This window comes from Geotrypetes seraphini, chromosome 13 (genome assembly GCF_902459505.1).
Source record: "Geotrypetes seraphini chromosome 13, aGeoSer1.1, whole genome shotgun sequence".
Lineage (NCBI taxonomy): Eukaryota > Metazoa > Chordata > Amphibia > Gymnophiona > Dermophiidae > Geotrypetes > Geotrypetes seraphini.
Window position 1 is genome coordinate 79599573 of NC_047096.1, and position 17581 is coordinate 79617153.

The 17581-nt window shown below is 41.8% G+C and overlaps 1 protein-coding gene across 7 annotated transcripts in view; it reads right to left on the reverse strand.

Moving 5' to 3' along the window:
• Positions 1–17581, reverse strand: part of CBX1 (chromobox 1) — an 80965-nt gene that overhangs the window by 44524 nt on the left and 18860 nt on the right. For 2 of the 7 annotated variants that reach the window (XM_033917472.1, XM_033917467.1), the window contains exon 2: positions 15217–15502. The exons of the other annotated variants lie outside the window; for them this stretch is intronic. The gene's annotated coding sequence lies outside the window, so the exon portion shown is untranslated. The remainder of the gene's footprint in view (positions 1–15216; positions 15503–17581) is intronic. 7 annotated transcript variants of the gene reach the window in all.

Consider the following 17581-nt stretch of genomic DNA (forward strand, 5'->3'; position numbering starts at 1 on the left):
ATTTCCATTTTAACGATCTGAAATTAACCAGTGCTGTGGAGTCGGAGTTGGAGGAAATTTCGGGTACCTGGCAGTCGGAATCTGAAGTATAAAAAACTGAGGAGTCGGAGTCGGAACATTTATTCTACTGACTCCACAGCCCTGCCTAGAACTGCTGGAATGGAAAAGGGAGTCTCCATGCATCGAGTAAAAGTCTGATCAAGACGTTTGTGCAATGGCAGTTTGAGAGACTCAGCCGGAGGTTGAGGAAGGTGCATGGTCTCGAGATATTCATTTAGAGTATTTAGATCAGTGTCCAGGGGAACATACAGATCTACAGCCATCTGTCTCAAAAATGAGGAAAAAGATAACTGATCTGCAGGCGCCACGGCTTCGAGAAGGACTCGAAGATGTCGAGGCAACTGGAGTTTGAAGAAGTAGAAGCCTCAGCAGGAAACCATGGCATGAAAGAACCTGGAGACCTAGACGATGCAGTAGACATCGGGATGTCTTCGAGAGCGGGCATCGGAGACCTTGGAACGAAGAGTTGGATGGTCTCGACGAGGCCGGAGAGGGACCGAGGTTTTTGAGGAATGATGTGTCTCGAAGAATGCCTCGAATGATGTTGGGAACTATGTCTCAAACTGGATCTTGAAGATCTAGCAGAGGTGATTGCTTCGGAAGCAGTTGATAGAAGATCTATAGGCGTGGAAGAGCCCTGAAGCAACTTCGAAGACTGGAACTCCCTTGGTAGAATGGGAGGTATCCTGTCGATACACTAGCACAGACTCTACTCTATGCGTTTTGTGCTTTGAAGCCCGACCAGCCACTCACAGAGACATCCGCTCCCCTGCATCGAGTGTGGAGGATCAGACCGGGGCACAGACGGCTCGACCTCGCAGGAGACTTCTGTATGCCCAGGATGAAGCAGATTAAGCAGTGTAGGTCCCATGGTAGTGAGGACTTTAAGAATCTGCTCTTCCAAAGAGGGTTGGGGCACAGCGGCAAGGAGAGTACCGCGTCTGAAACCGGCCCCACCTGCCTTGGCTGGAGGTTCTCGCCACAATGGTGTGAGAATGTTTCGATTTGGGAGGCTTCGAAACTTTAATCACCACTGGCGGAACCGAGTGCTGAGTTATCTGACCTGAGGAGACAGGAGAAAGATATGGCAGCTGAGGACATCGAAGCAAGAGCCGCTCCAAAAGACGAAGGTCGGATGAGGCTCGAGGTGGAAGCAGTTAGAAGGAGAGGCGGTCGACCGGGGTCGATGCCAAAGACACCTTCGATACCGAAAAGACTTAGAAGGACTCCATCTCGAAGAGGTTATCCACCAGGAAGATCAGACGCTTAAAAGCACGAGGCTTAAGTGTTTGGCAAGGCAGGCACGAGGTAGGATGATGAGTTGCCAAGGGATATCGTGCGCTTACACTTGCGACACCATTTGAAACCGGTAACAGGCCGGTTCATAGACAAAAAGACAGCCGATGCAAAATCGAAGCCCGTGGGCCGTGGCCGAGCGCCTGTAACCGGACGAACGGATGGAAGTAAAAAATTTTTTTTTTTTTTTTTTAAAGGAAAGAAAATAAAGAACACAGCTATTCGTCGAGAAAAATAAACACAAAACCGCGGTGAGAGAAGGCACGAAAGATGAAGTAACTGGACGAGAGCCAAAAAAGACGGACTTCTCGGCTCCGCCAAGAACTGATGGAGACGCGCCCTGTGCACTGGGCGGAAAGGCACTCGCGCATGCGCGGTGCGGGCGACTCAAAACTTCTAGTTTTTTCAAGCAAGTCTGCTTGTAAGGCGTCCGCATCGAGGCTCCATCGGATGACGTCACCCATATGTGAGAATACCTGCCTGCTTGTCCTGGGATAATAGAGGGTTTCATCGAGCACAAAAAAAAAAAAAAAAAAAAATATCAAGATAACTATATCTGAAAAATCTTGCTTCCTTCAAGCTGAGTTTTCAAGAGCCATGCCGTAAGACCAACGCGCCATGGGATCTCCATGGACACTGGCCCCTGGCTGAAAAGATATCAATGAAGAGGGGACAGGAGTCTCTCACCCCACGGAAGCCAGTCGAAGCTACTAAAAATCATCAGACCAGGATGCGTTGCTATCTGGCGAAGAACCAGACATCGGTAGCATGGAATGTTGCTACTCTTTGGTTTTGGCCAAGTACTAGTGGTCTGGATTGGCCACCGTGAGAACGGGCTACTGGGCTTGATGAAACTTTGGTTTGACCCAGTAAGGCTATTCTTATGTTCTTATGAGATTACGGAGGGAACATCATACAGGAGCTCGTGAGCCAGCCCTGGCCAGACCAAGGCATCTGGCCCTAGCTTCCTGAAAACTGAAAAAGTGCTAGGCCTTCGAGTTCTCTGCTGAAGTCATGTCCTTCTGGGGCTGACCCCCAGCTCTGTATGATCAGATGGTACGTCTCTTGCCAGAGGGACCATGCTCCTGGGTCCAGGAAATTTTGGTCTGAATACTGTCAACTCCGGCCACATGGGCCGCCTAGAAAGACAGAAAATACATTTCCGCCCAGTGGAACACAGATAATCTTTCTGGCCCAAGAGAGAGAGCACTAGAGCTCCCTCTTGATGTACGTACGCACACTACCACTGTGGTGTTGTCAGAGAAACATGCACCGCTGGTCCTTTCAGAAGGGATGGTGAGTACAGCCAGCCAAATTGCTCAAAGCTCCAGATGTTTTGTCATACAACATTTCAGACCAGGAGTCCGCTGCCTCTGAATGGAGCAGGCCCTGCAGTGAGCCCGCAACCCAACAAGCTGGTATCTGTCCTAAGAGTCATCCACTCAGAAATCTGAAGAAGCCAGTCCTGGCAGAGCGCCTCCCCCTGAAGCCACCAGCTCAACTTGTTGACAGCGCGCATCATCCTTGGGAGAGGCATCTGAAGGGGAAATCTCTGCAGAGACCACCGAGATAGGAAGGACTCCTGTAAAAGGCGCGTGGAGGCTGCCTGAGAACCTGCAGATAAAACCAGGCCGAGGGAGCTGGATTGTCCAGGAGAATTCTTATCTTGTCAAAGGTTCTGTCTATATGCCTTGAGAAGAAATACACGACCCTGTCTGGAGATGAAGAGAAGCCCCAGAAACTCCAAGGACTGGAAGGACACCAAGTGTTTCCTTCTGAATTTGCTAATGCCTGCAGCAAAGACACTACCATCTCCACCGCACTTTTGTACACACGATGAGACGGAGCTTGGATCAACCAGCTGTCCAAGGAAGGGTGGACTTGGAACCCCTGCAGGCAGAAAGCCGCCACAACTACCATCACTTTGACGAAAGTGCAGGTGCCATCGCGAGGCCAAATGTCAGAGATACTAACTAGAAATGCTGTTGCAGAACATGGAAATGCAGAAACCTGCGATGCCCTGGGTGGACTGTAATATGGAGGCAAGTCTTTATGAGATGAAATTCCCCAGTGGTTGGATGAAGACGTTGAAGAGTATGGGTGATCTCTGCAGTACCCCTATGTCTGGTTTTTTCCAGTTGTTCTGTATTGCTGATGTGCATTTGTGGAGTAATTTACCAGGACACTTGAGACTATGCACTGATTGTGCTAACTTCAAGAAGTTATTAAAGACACAACTACTGTTTGTTGATGCCTATATGTAATGTGGATGAGAAATTTCCCATGTCGCTCTAGGTATATAGCCACCATATATGGATGAGAAGATAGTGATTGTTGATTTTATGTCTATGTGTTTTATGGAAATTTCTTATGAATGTTTGATATTGGAAAAGTATATTAGGCGGTATATATAATTTTTTTTTAAATAAATAAATGATGTGGAGCTGCTTTGCTGCATCAGGACCTAGATAGCTTGCTTGTATGGCTAATATAGGGCTCCTTTTACAAAGTGGTGCTACCGAAAATACAACAGTGGGGCTGGAACAGTGCACAACAACCAGAGATAAAACCAATATTTATTAAAAACCAATAAAACAGTCTCTGTCATATATTGAGTTCAATTTGTGTTGTAGACCCAAACATGCCAAACGTGAAGCAGCCTATTCAATTCCCAAGGGCTTCTTTTCATTCAACACATGCTAATCAGAAGTGCCACTTTGTAAAAGAAGCCCACAGAATGACTCAAGATGACAACATTTTATATTTTCAAATAGCCAAACAAAATCCTAACCTACTGAAATGCCTATGGTAAGAACTTGAATGAGCTGTTTATGGAAAGAAGCCTCTTAAATGTCAGAACCCTGAAAACAGTACCTGTATGGAAAATTACAAAAATTCCTAAAGGGTTGTAATATGATGCTCAAATTAGGTAAATATTTTTCTGTAATTGTTGAAGTTACTGCTGTGAAAGGACGTATCACCAGTTTAGTCAAGGAGGTGTTCATACCTCTTCTCACACAAGAATACTTAACTATCTCATGAGAAAATTTAGAATAGTACAGAATACGGCTGTTCGACTGATATTTGGGTTGAAGAGAATGACCATTATCAGTCCATTACTATCGACTGTTGCATTTGGCTCCCGGTAGAAGCACGAGTGCCTATTCAATTTTCGTGCATCTGTTTTAAGCTGGTTCCAGGGATTGGCCCCCAAATTACCTTTTATCTCATTTTTGTGTTATATAGTCAACGAGGATAACCTAGGAATTCAATTTATTTACATATCCAAAAATAATTGGTTGTAGATTTAAGACTTTTTTGGTAGACTACTAGCATTTCAAGCAAGCAAGCAGATCTGGTGGGGTAATTGTATTGATAGAGTTATGTTGTCTTTCGAGTGTATTTCAAAAAGTAATTAAGTCAACATTGTTTGACAAATGTATTTTCCTAAGTGAAGATACTATTGTTAACCAAAACTCTTATATTGAGGATCTACTGCTAACCAAAACTCTTATATTCGAAAATTTTTAGGAACACTTGTTGTATTTCAATTAACTGTATTTCATTGATTGTCCAGCCTTCCTTCTGTGTAGACCGCATAGAAATTGTTTGATTATGGCAGTATAGAAGAATAAAGTTATGTTATGTTATCTTATGTAACTGCAGTAGCATACAAGGAAGGGGGTGGTCCGTCCTGGTGCAGCCAATTAAGGAGGTGCTCCCAATGGACTCTTCTGAAGGCTGTCACCAGCATCAAGACAATTCTTTCCCCAGAAGCAGCGGTGTCAGGCTTCCTCTCTGCCAGATCCACCTATTTCTTGTTTCTGTGAAGGTAGGACCTCGCAGAGAAGAAGGCTTGACACCGGCAAGAGCAGCAAATTGTGAATGTTGCACTGCTGACTGAAAGGTGATAAAGAGAAGGAGGGGAGGGGGAGAGAAATGCTGCACCCGATTGTGGAGAGAGAGGGCGGAGAGAGAAGAAAGACCAGGGAAGGGAGAGGAGATGAGTGATGCCAGATCATGGGGAAGGAAAAGAGGGAGGAAAAGGAAGGAAGGAAGAAAGAAAAGGAGATGCTAGGCCATGGAGTGGGTGGAAGAGGTGTCAGAGCATGGGAGGGAGGGAAGGGGACAGAGATGCCAGACTAGGGGGGGAGGAAAGAGAGGAGATACCAGCGCATGGAGGGAGAGATGGAAGTGGAGGAGAGAGATACCAGGGCATGAGGGAAGGGAAAGAGACTTGAGCTGGCTAGACCCTCAGGATGAAGGAAGGCGATGCCAGAGACATGGAGGGAGAGGGAGAGATGGAAGGAGAAGAGAGGTGAGAGATTCAGGGCATGGGGGAGGGAAAACAGATGCCAGACCATGGGTGAGTTGGGGGTGGGAAGAGGGAAACGAGAAGGGCCCGAGCATGGGAGAGAGTGGAGACAAGAAAAAGAAAAAAAATGGAAGGAACAGAAGAAAGAGGATGGATGCTGGATGGAATGGCGAGTGATAGAAGATGAGAAAAGCAGTAATCAGAGATGACAAAAGGCAGAAAAAAGATTTTTTTGTTTTTGTTATAGCTTTAGAATAAAGTAGTACTGTAGCTGTATTGATAAACATTTATAAATACATAGATAATGGAAATAAGGTAATCTTTTTATTGGACTAATTTTAATACATTTTTTACTAACTTTTGGAGACCAAAACTCCCTTCCTCAGGCAGTGGCGTACTGGGAGGTGGGGATGGGGTGGTGGTAAGCCATGGGTGCAGCTCCTAGGGGGTATTTCCTCCAATCCCTTTTTATATGGGGAGATGTTTAAAAACATTATCAGCCCAGATGCATATACTCTAGGTATGCCATATGCTTCAACCGCAGAATTCTTTTTTTGTTGAATAATGAAAATATACACATTTTGTCCAAATTATTTATTAAGCAAGGTTATGTTTCTCTCTTATCTGGTTTTAGATTAGGAACTGGAAAATACGCAGGTGAGGCTGGGCTCATTTAGAGCACTGGTCTTTGACCTAGGGGCCGCCGCGTGAGCGGACTGCTGGGCACGATGGACCACTGGTCTGACCCAGCAGCGGCAATTCTTATGTTCTTATGATCTCATCATGTTTTCTTGAATATAAATTGTGCTAAAATATAGACCGTATCAGTGTGGTCATAAACTTTCTCAGCACTGTTAACTAGTCTACAAAAATGCATATAGGTAGGAGTGGCCTATTGGTTAGAGCAGCTGCCTCAGCACCCTGAGGTTCTGGGTTCGATTCCCACTGCAGCTCCTTGAGATTCTGGGCAAGTCACTCAACATTTCATTGTAAGATTAAACTGCTTTGATTGTGTAAACCAGTGTTCTTCAACCTTTTTACACCTATGGACTGGCGGAAATAAAAGAATTATTTTGTGGACCAGCAACACCATCTAGATCCCCTCCTGCACAAACCTCAGTTAGATTTATATTGAATGTACTTATTAAAAGTAAAAAAAAGAAACAATATTTTGTACAATTGCCATTATTATAAATACAAACTAATACAGAGCAAGGATCAACAAAACCCCTGTCTCTCCTCCCCTTCACTATAAATTCCCTCTACTATCAAGAAAACTGAATAAGCCAAATTATTACAGAATGCTAACACAGAAATATCATACTAATAGAATACCGCAGTCACACATGACAGGAATAGTGTTAGGGGAGTGCAACTAGGGAAACTGTCCCCTGGTCATAGAGAGCCCTAAGCCAGCTGGAAGCTAAAGAAGCATTGCCTGGGCTTTGCTGTCCCAGTTATATCTAACACCAGCTCTAGCAGGATATATATTTCAAATCTGATATATTCTAATCACAAAATAGAAATAAAATTATTTTTTTTCTACCTTTTGATGTCTCTGGTTTCTGCTTTCATCTTCTTTTCACTCTCTTCCTTCCAGCGTCTGCCCTCTCTGTCTCTTCAATCCAGCATCTGCCCTTTCCATCCACTGTCTGCCCTCTCTCTCCCTGCCATATGGTATCTGCCTTCTTTCTATGCCCCTCTCCCTTTTTTATATGATTCATTCCAGCTTCACTGCTCTCTTCATTTTTATCTCTCCACCAGATCTAGCATCTTTGTCCCTTTCTCCTTATTTCTCTGCTGACCTCCTTTCCAGCATCAATTTCTCTCTACTTTCTCATTCCTGTCTCTCCCCTTTCCCTCATCTGATCTCTCCATTCCATTCTGACCCCTTTCCCTCCTCTAATCTCCTTCCAGCTGTTTCCTTTTTCCTTCCCTCCTCCCCCTATCCAACAGTAACTCTCTTCCCTTCCCTTTCCCTCCTCCCCTTCTAGCAGCATTTCTCCTCCCTCCCCCTCCCTCCAGGTCCAGTAGCAGCTTTATCCAGCAGCTTCCCAGCCTCCAACAGTGTCTTTCTCCCCTTCCCTCCCTCCCAGCAGCTCTCAGTACTTTCCTGCAGCAGCGATTCACTTAGGCAGATTTGGGTCCTTTGATGGGTCACGCTACCTGAGGAAAGAGGAAGTTGCATCATCAGAGGCGGGCCATGACTCAGCAAAAGCCCCAAGGCTGCCTAAGTGAATCGCTGCTGCAGGAAAGTACTGAGAGCGGAGGGGAGGGGAGGAAGCTATGTCAGAAGCTCTCGCCGGCCCCTGCACAGACTGGCAGGAATTTTGCACACCGATCTTGCCGGCCCTGCGCAGACCGGCAGGAATTTTCTGTGGACTAACACCGGGCCACTGATCGGCAGTTGAAGAACACCGGTGTAAACCACACAGAAAAAGCGATGTATCAAGTCCCATAATCCCCTTTAACATATTGTTAAACTTTGGAGTTCTTAGTTTATATTACACATTCTAAACTACTTGGTTACATCAGGTAATGTGCTATATCAAATTTTAGAAAAACACAACAAACATTTGGAAATAAACAGAAAAATTCACAACTCAAGACATTAACAATAAAACAAGCATAATCTCCAGATCACAGCTTAGCTTTGCTTGGCCATCTGATACTGAGTCTGGACCCTAAAGGTACTTTGCTAACCTGTACCTGGCAGAACATTCTAGAAACCTGCAGCATCAAATTTCACACAGGTACAAAACAGAAGCAGTCTCTGTAAACTCTCTTTCACAATATTGTCAACTTTTCTCCCTGCCACCATTTCCAATTTCACTGCCAGAAATGCTCAAAGGTTTTGGAGATTTACTTTTTCACGGTGGATGGCATCTGGCAGATGTAGAATAATTTGGGAGAGGAGCTATCTGTCTCTTGGTTTGGAATAATTTTGAAGGTACGAGTGGGCTTTGGGATAGAGTAGATGTGAATCATACAGGATTGGGAAGGTGAAATCAGTCCTCATGTAGGGTTAGCATACTAGAGTGGAATTACAGTTGAGACAGTGAGGATGAGGGATGCTATGGTTCTTATACTTAGGTGCACTAGATGAGGTTGGAGGAGGTTAAGGAAGTATTACAGCTGTTTTGGGAAAGATGTAGATAATGTTGACATGGGGTTTAAGAGGGATAAAGGAATTATACTTTGTGAAACTTACAGATGGTTTTGAGAATTTTAAGATGGAGCGGAGCGACAGATGGCCGCATGTGGAATTGAGAAGAGTGGGGATTTATAAAAGTCTGGTGGTATTGAAACTATACTGTTGGTGGAATGGTTGGATCTTCCATGGGCTAGCTGCTAGCATAACTAGAGGGGCAGATAGAGCATTGGGGGATGGATGGACCTCTATGAGATTGGAACCAGCTTGGAGGGGGATTAACAGGACCCTCTATGGTAGTTTTTCCCAAGTCAGTCCTGGAGTACCCCCTTGCCAGTCAGGATTTCAGGATATCCACAATGAATATATATGGATTATTTGCATACATAAAGGCCCATTTTCAAAGCACATAGAATTTTCTAAGTCTACAGTAAGTACAGTACTTTGAAAATGACCCCCACTGCCTCCACTGAATGCAGATCTCTCATGCATATTCACTGTGGATACGCTGAAAACCTGATTGGCAAGGGAGTATACTCCACCAGCACCAACTTGGGGAAACACTTTTGAATGAGACTCTAATATCTAGGGGAGTATGATATAGGAAGATTTAAGAATTTGATAAACTCATTCTTCAAATCAATTTGCCATACAAAGCAAGATAAAATACATATATAAAACACAGTCATTGTCTACATCCACCAAAACGCATGTTAAATACAACATAACCACCCATTGTCAAAACTCTCATCCAACTTTCACATCACACCAAACATGTCAGCACATGATTAGATTAGCAAATGAAGCCACCCATCTAGCAGGGGCTGAATGTTTACTTCTGAGAATAGGTTATAATGGTGCTATATATTATCTCTGACCTAGGCACATAAGGGTAGGAAAACATTCTGAACCTTATTGCAGAAATCAACCTAAAAATCTACATTCTGGGTCTGCGGTGACTTTAATCTGCATGTAGATGACCCAACAAGTCAAAGAGCCCAACGGATAGTCCAACAACTGGAAGGCCTATACCAGGGATCTCAAAGTCCCTCCTTGAGGACCGCAATCCAGTCGTGTTTTCAGGATTTCCCCAATGAATATGCATGAAAGTAGTGCATGCACATAGATCTCATGCATATTCATTGGGGAAATCCTGAAAACCCGACTGGATTGCAGCCTTCAAGGAAGGACTTTGAGACCCATGGCCTATACCAAACTGAAGGAAAAAAAACCACTGAAAAGCACATACCTTGGATGTACTGTTCAGCAGAGAAGAGGATACAGGTGACTGCAACCCCTCCACAGTGAAAGTGCTATGGACAGACCACTACTTAGTATGCTTCAGCATAAGATAACCAAAAAGTAAAAAACAAGCAGAAGTCTCTGAAACAAGACCAAAAATGAGATGAGGTTTCATAGACGGTACCAAATTCAAAACAAACTGGAGACACACCTCAGAGAAATCAAAACTAAAAACGCAGACCTCACAAAACGAGTAAGGCTCTGGGACAAAGCACTGGACCACAGTCTAGAGAAGTAGCTCCATTAAAATTATGAAAACCTAACAAAAGAAATGATGGATTCACCCCCCTCAGACAAAATCATGAAACTAAAAAGAAAGAAAATAAAACTCAAAAGAAAATGGCGGAAATCAGACAAAGATGAGGAGATCTAAAAGGCCTGGCTCAAAATTAACAGAACCTACATTAACATAAGAAAGGAAAAGAAGGAATACCTTTCAAAAAAAAAGTTCCTCGAAGCCTGAAACTCCACAAAAACCCTATACCAGGGTTAGGGAAAAAAACTGAAAGAGACCATCACCAAATGCTCCCTAATCAGTAAAGAATTCAGCAACTTTTTCACTGAGAAAATAAGAAATCTACAGAAACACAACAGACTAAATGACAACATATCTATAGACAAACACAAGGGGGAAACTAGATATAATATGGAAGAATTTGAACCAGTCACAGAAGAGTGAAACCGGGCCCACTCACCATCTGCCCAATTCAACCTATGAGAGAGCTTGAAGGCCCAGGACTCTCCTACCTCCTTACAGACCTCAACAACTCATTACAGTCTGGACAAGTTCCACTTAAATGGAAACTCTCAGTCATCAAAACCATTCTGAAGAATAAAGAAAAAGAAAACCTCTCTAACTGGTAGCTAACCAGTCGTGGATATCCAAACTGGTAGGCAAACTAGCATGCCAACAAATATCAAACTTCCTGGAAAACTCATCGAAGCTGGACCAAGCCCAATCAAGATTCAGAAGACATCTAAGCATGGAAACCGTTCTAGAAGCAGTATAGGACTCCATCCTTAAACACCAGGCTAACGAAGAAGACATGCTGCTGGGGTTCCTATCTCTCAGCAGCCTTCGACCTAGTCCAAAACACTGCTAAAACCATGATGCAGAGAAGTAGGCCTAAAAGGAAAAGCCATGGCATGGATAGAATCATTTCTATCTAAAAGACTAAGAGTAGAATAGCAGAGGGATACCAGCAATTGGAAAGAAACAGACATAGGGGTACCACAGGGATCTGCTGTCACCCATGCTGTTCTACTAAAGAATTGGCTAGCACACTTAATCCCTTGAGTAAAAAGTCTGAATAAAAAAATCAAAAAATAGAATAAAGGTACTTCTTTAAATAATGGACATGAGTATGAGCCCTTGATGAATAAACGGGAACTTATGGCTCAGGCGGTGTCTCATAGGTGACCAGCACCAGACCACAGTCTAAATGAGAACTGCCTCATCATACCCATGCTGTTCAACATCTTTCTCTAACCACTGGGAAAAGTCATCAGAAAACTGGGGTGGGAATGCTACATCCACGTAGATGATGTCCAAATGATCATCCCATGAGAGACATGATGCGAAGACTACACAGACGATCAAGGCAGGCCTAGAGAAAATGTTTGGATGTTTTCAAGCAAACAAGACTAGTAGCTAACAAAGAAAAGACCAAACTACTTCTCAAAAATAAATGGGAGGAAACAGCCCATTTCTAACTAATACTAAACAGCAATACCATAGAATCAGCCAAGAATGGTGTGAGAAACCTAGGAGTATGCTTATCCCAGTCTAGACATGACAACAAAAATCCAACTCATCATAAACATGCTTATGGCAAAGTTTACTGGGTTAGAGAACTGAAATCTTACCTCTCCCACCAAGCAAAGTCCAACATAGTAATATCCCTGGTACTCACAATCTTCAGCTACTGCAATGCAACCTTGCTCGGACAGATCCAAACAGTACAAAACGCTGCAGCAAGGTTTTTCTAAGGAAAATCAAGACAGATGAGTGCCACCCCACTACTGAAAGAGTTGCACTGGCTCCTGATTGAAAGTAGGGTGAAATTCAAGATCTTATTGCCAACACACAAAACAGTTCACCTCTCAGAACCGCAATATCTTGTGGCCAGACTACATAACCGTACTCCACTACATGCCCTATGCTCGAGCCAGGAGTCTCTACTACAAATACCCTCTTTCAAAGATATCAAATACAAAAGCACAAGTGCAAGAATATTCTCTGTAATGGCTCCAACGTGGTGGAACGCCCTACCGAAGGAATTAAAGCTAGAAAAAGACACCGGAAAATTCAAGAAAGGGATAGACTTATCTTTTACTCAGACTACTTCAACCGAAACTGTGAGCTGACATAGGGAAGAGGTGACAGAGGAAAATAGCAGGCTCTCCCCTCCCACTAGGAACACAACAGGAGGACAGGACATGACATGTATGCACATAGTAGATCTTTCTAGAAATGTTTAAAATATGGTGAATATAGTAAACAGAACTAAAATAAATTAGGATGAGTGTAACTAGAATTATCTAGGATAAGAGTAAATAGAATGAATATAGTACATACTGCTAGAGCTATTTAGGATGCATGTAAATATAGATTACTTAGTTGTAACTGTTAACCTATTTAGGAGGGTGTAAATATAGCATATTTTAAATGGTTAACTATAATCTTGTGTAAACATAGTATACATATTTAATGGTATAATAATGTAAATGCAAACGATACCCTAGCCAAGCAGCTAGGAGGCTGACAACAATCACAGTGGAATCCATCTGAACCTATATTTAAAATCCATTACAAATGTCTTTGAAAATAGCTGTGTTGACTCCCCAGTAATTAGTATCAGTATAGAAGCTTCTGATAAAGATAAAAGATAAAGAAATCAAAGTTATAGCAGCTACAGCTTCTCTGCTTTCAAACCCAGGGCCTTGAATGTCCTAAGAGCACAGACATTGTTTCCCCCCCCCCCCCATCTTTTGATGAAAAAAGGAGTAAGCAAGCTAGTGGTTACAATGCAGGGGAGCCTAGTTCAAATTCTACTGCTGCTCCTTGTTATCTTGGGCAAGTCAAACCTTCCAATGCTTTGGTACAAAATTACATTGTAAGCCCTCCAGGAACAGGGAGATACAGTACCTATTGTACCTGAATGTAACTCACCCTGAGTTACCACTTAAAAAGAGGTGAGCTAATACAAATAAATAAATCTATAATCAATTTTAAATACAATGGCAGGGAATTCTATAGTCCAGGAACTACTCCCAAAAAAAGATCCAGCCCTGTTATTATGAAGAAATGCAGTCTTAACAGATGGAAGACTAAACATAAGAATTTGGCTAAAATGAAGCATCCAGGACTGATAACATGTGGCATTATAGCTTGAGAACTGGGATTTTTGAAAGTTATCATTTAAGAGGATAAGGATAGTTATAGTTCAGGGAATATCTAATGTGAAGTTTATATACTAATGTTTTTGGTCCAGTAAAGAATCCCCCACCCCTGAGCATTTCACAAAGTAGTAAAATCTATATAGTAAACAAATGTACTCATTAAAAAAAAGCAAAAGATAGTCTTTGCATGGTATATACATCATACACAGTTAAGTAAACCTATTACAGAATAGCTGAAATGGTGTGGTGACCATGTTAGTCCACTTTTCAAGATAATGTATAGAAATAAAACAAAAATAAAATCAGGAAATAAGGTAATACATTTTTAATTGGATTAACTCAATACATTTTATGATGAGCTTTTGAAGGTAACCCTTCTTCAGATAAGCAAATGTTGACAAATTTCAGTATATTAAGGAAAACATGAAAGCATTTCGGTGATCGTTTCACAGAAAGAGGGAAGGGTGGGTGGTTAAGTAGGAGACAGAGGTGACAAAACAGTTTTAAATTTCTTTGTAGTGTGAGAAATCTGACATATGTCAATAGCAGAAGAAATTGAGAGTTTGTGTTATGGACTGGCCAAAAGTCCTGATCTAAACCCTTCTGACATGTGACAAGACCTGAAGCAAGCCATTCAAAAAAGCCAGCCTTCAAATGTCACACAAGTAATCAGTTCTGTATGGAGGAAAGAGCCAAAATTCTTCACAGTGATGCAGGCTGAGGCAAAATTTTAAAAAAGTAACCCCCTACAGGTTTTTACAGTTTTCTCAGCAACCACTCTGAATTTCAATGGAGAAATTTTACATACTTATTTATCGTAATTATATACAGTGTTCTCCCGCGAATTTGCGGTTTGCAAATCATGGACTTGCTCATTCACGATATGCTCTGACCGCCTCTTCCTGTAGTAAAGTCGGGCTACACCAATCAGGAGCTATGTGTCAAAGCAGCTCCTGATTGGTATAGCCTGATTTTATTACAGCAGACTGCGAGTGATTTTCTTCACCTGCCGGCGCTCCACCTGCCCTCTCCTGCTTTTTGACAAATGCGGTTTTTCAAAATTTGCAAGGGTTCTTAGAACGGAATCCCTGTGAATTTCGGGTGAGTACTATATTACTATTAAACAACATTTACCCCACCCTTTTACAAACCATAGTGTGGATTTTAGTGCCAGTCATGGTGGCAACAGCTCCAATGCTCATAGAATTCTTATGAGTGTCAGACCTGTTACCACCGTGACCGGCGATAAAATCCACGCTATGGTTTTGTAAAAGTGGGGGTTAATTATCTTAAGCTATGTTGATGTTACTGACATTTGAGCATCATTACCATCAAATTTTGCACATTAAAAATGTTTGAACTAAAAAAGTAAAATAACATCATTCAATGATACAATTAACAATGTGTCACTCAGACTTGGTTGTTTTGTTCACTGACAGAAGAGGTTTCAGATAGACATTTTTCATGTCGGTGAAGAATATGCATTTTGTGTCATGAACTTTGAGCCGATGAAGCAGAGCCACGGTATGCTCCAGCCTTTTCTGTTTCATAGCATCGTTGATGACATGTGCTGGCACATGACAAAAGGTAGTGAGCTGCAGATCCTCCTTCATGATATGTCGAACAGATCTCTCACTGATGTTGAGCTCAGCAGCAATCTCATGGATGAGAAAGCCTTTGCCACTCTTACCTTCCTAGGAACAAATCAGCTCTTCAACATGCCCGATGTTTGTCTCTGAGCACGCAGATTTCGGCCGACCTCTACCAGCCTTGTGTGCCATTGCAGAGCCAATTTAATTGACATGCTGACAAATTTTCTTCACAGTGCTGAACTTCCAGTTCTTGAGATGAATCACAGCCATTATCTCCTTTGCTTTGAAGTCTTGTTCACACAGCATCTGGAATCTTATTTTGTCCGCTACCGGCACCTTGCCCATGAGTGCTGTTCTGATCCAAAATGCTTTTAAAGAAATTATCTGGAAATTATCATATTATCAAATTCAAATTATTGTTTACAAAAGTCTACATCACTGTGATATCATAAATAGTAAACTGGTATCTCCCCTCCTTTTATTTTCAAATAATGGTAGTTTTACAGTGCATATGCATATCACTTCCACTTAAATTAGGCTTATGTATCGTCAGCCAATCAGAGGTATACAAAGTATACTGCTCAACACAACTTAGCGCATAAAATTACATTCATCAGTCTGTGTTTTCTATTCTTTGCAAAATTGATATATATATTTATTAATAACTCATGTGAAATTTTTAACTTATGACTAATTTTTAGAGCACTTATCTTTGAAGACACATTGGGGGTACTAGCAGCCTACATGAATTCATGTTTCGCCTTAAACAGGCTGTTTCAAGGCAAATCCCCCTATAAAAATATATTGGTAGATATACAAAAATTCTACTTAACCATTAAATAATTTGTTTATTTATTCAGCACATACTTTTGTAGTAGCTCTATTGAGCTTCTTTCCTAACGCTCAAGTTAAAATATGGCTTGTGGCATTTTTTTAAAAAGCTTTCTCAATGTCACGGTCACATGAAATTGTTATCCAATAATCTTGCTACAGCTCAGATTAACGTCATCCATTCAATTTCTTTATTTAACCCGCTGAGTTCCACTGCTTTCAATTTAAACATCCAAAATTGTTCCCTATAATTTAACCTTTTGTGTAAATCACCACCCAACCTCCCTCTTTCCATAACTTCCAAGATCCACCATCTCAAATCTTTCAAAGTATGGGAATTAGCTATCCAAAGTGAGACTAAAGGTGCTTCTTCACTTTTAGTGTGGATCTTTGATTTATGTTCTGTAAGTCTCACTTTAATTGCTCTGCTACTCCTGCCAACATACACCCGTTAATAGGGGCATTGAATGGCATATGCTATATTGTTGGTATTGCAATTCCCTGATTTATTAATCATGAATCCCACTTGTGGATCTCTCCAATTCATTTCTGTCTTAGCTAATTTACACCACTGGCAAGGTCCATACTTGTTGGCTAGCTTCATTCTCCCTAAAATCTTGTTTCCTTTTAATATTTACTAGTTCTCCAATGTTTCTTCCTCTCATATATGGTATCACTTGATGTTCTCAAAAACATGAATGTAGTTGTAAATACATGCTAGTGTTGATAAATACTTCTGCTAATTTCTGCTGAATGCACTGAATAAGGTAACACACACACCAATTGATTGTCATCCTTTGGTCTTTGATACTGTAATAATAGTTACTGTTGTACATATCTTGTTCTCCGCCAAACGTTGTGAATAGCTTTACAAGAATAACCTCTTTGAAGAAATCTATGAAATAATATTTTTGCTTGTACTTCAAATTCCTTATCAGAGGAACATATTCTAAGGATCCTCAGAAATTGGCTAATTGGCAAGTTCTTCTTAAGGCCATATGGGTGAAAACTGTGAAATCTTAAATAGTTGTTGCGATCTACTGTTTTACGATATAGAGTTGTTTCAAAATGATCCTTTCCCCATATTATGTGACTATCCAAGAAATTAATTTCTGTAGAATGGTAGATCAATTCAAATTTCAAATTAAGATAAATGGAATTCATCCAATTGAGACTCAAGATGTATGCAAGTTTCATCAAATTTTGCTATATATAAATTGGCAGTAGTTGGAACTACAGTGGCCCCCATAGCCACACTGTGTATTTGTTGATAATACTCATCCCAAAAATAATTTTCGATAATCACAAATTAGCCAGTTCCATCAGAAAGCAGTCGCCCAATGGTTCAAAAGGAGGGCGCACTAGAACTGACAGAACCAGATTCAGATCTCAAGATATAACAGAGGATCATACGGAAGGCTTGAGCAACTTGGCCGCCCGCAAGAAATGAATCACATCAGGAATGGCAAACGCTGACCTTTCAATAACCCCCAAAAGGCTGACAAGGCCGCTAGCTGAACCCAGAGAGAAGACCAAGCCAATCCTCTATCCAGGTCAAGAACTCTAGGATGTTAGGCAGGGAAGCACGAAAAGAGACCACTCCACGCACATCACACCACTCCTCAAATAGAT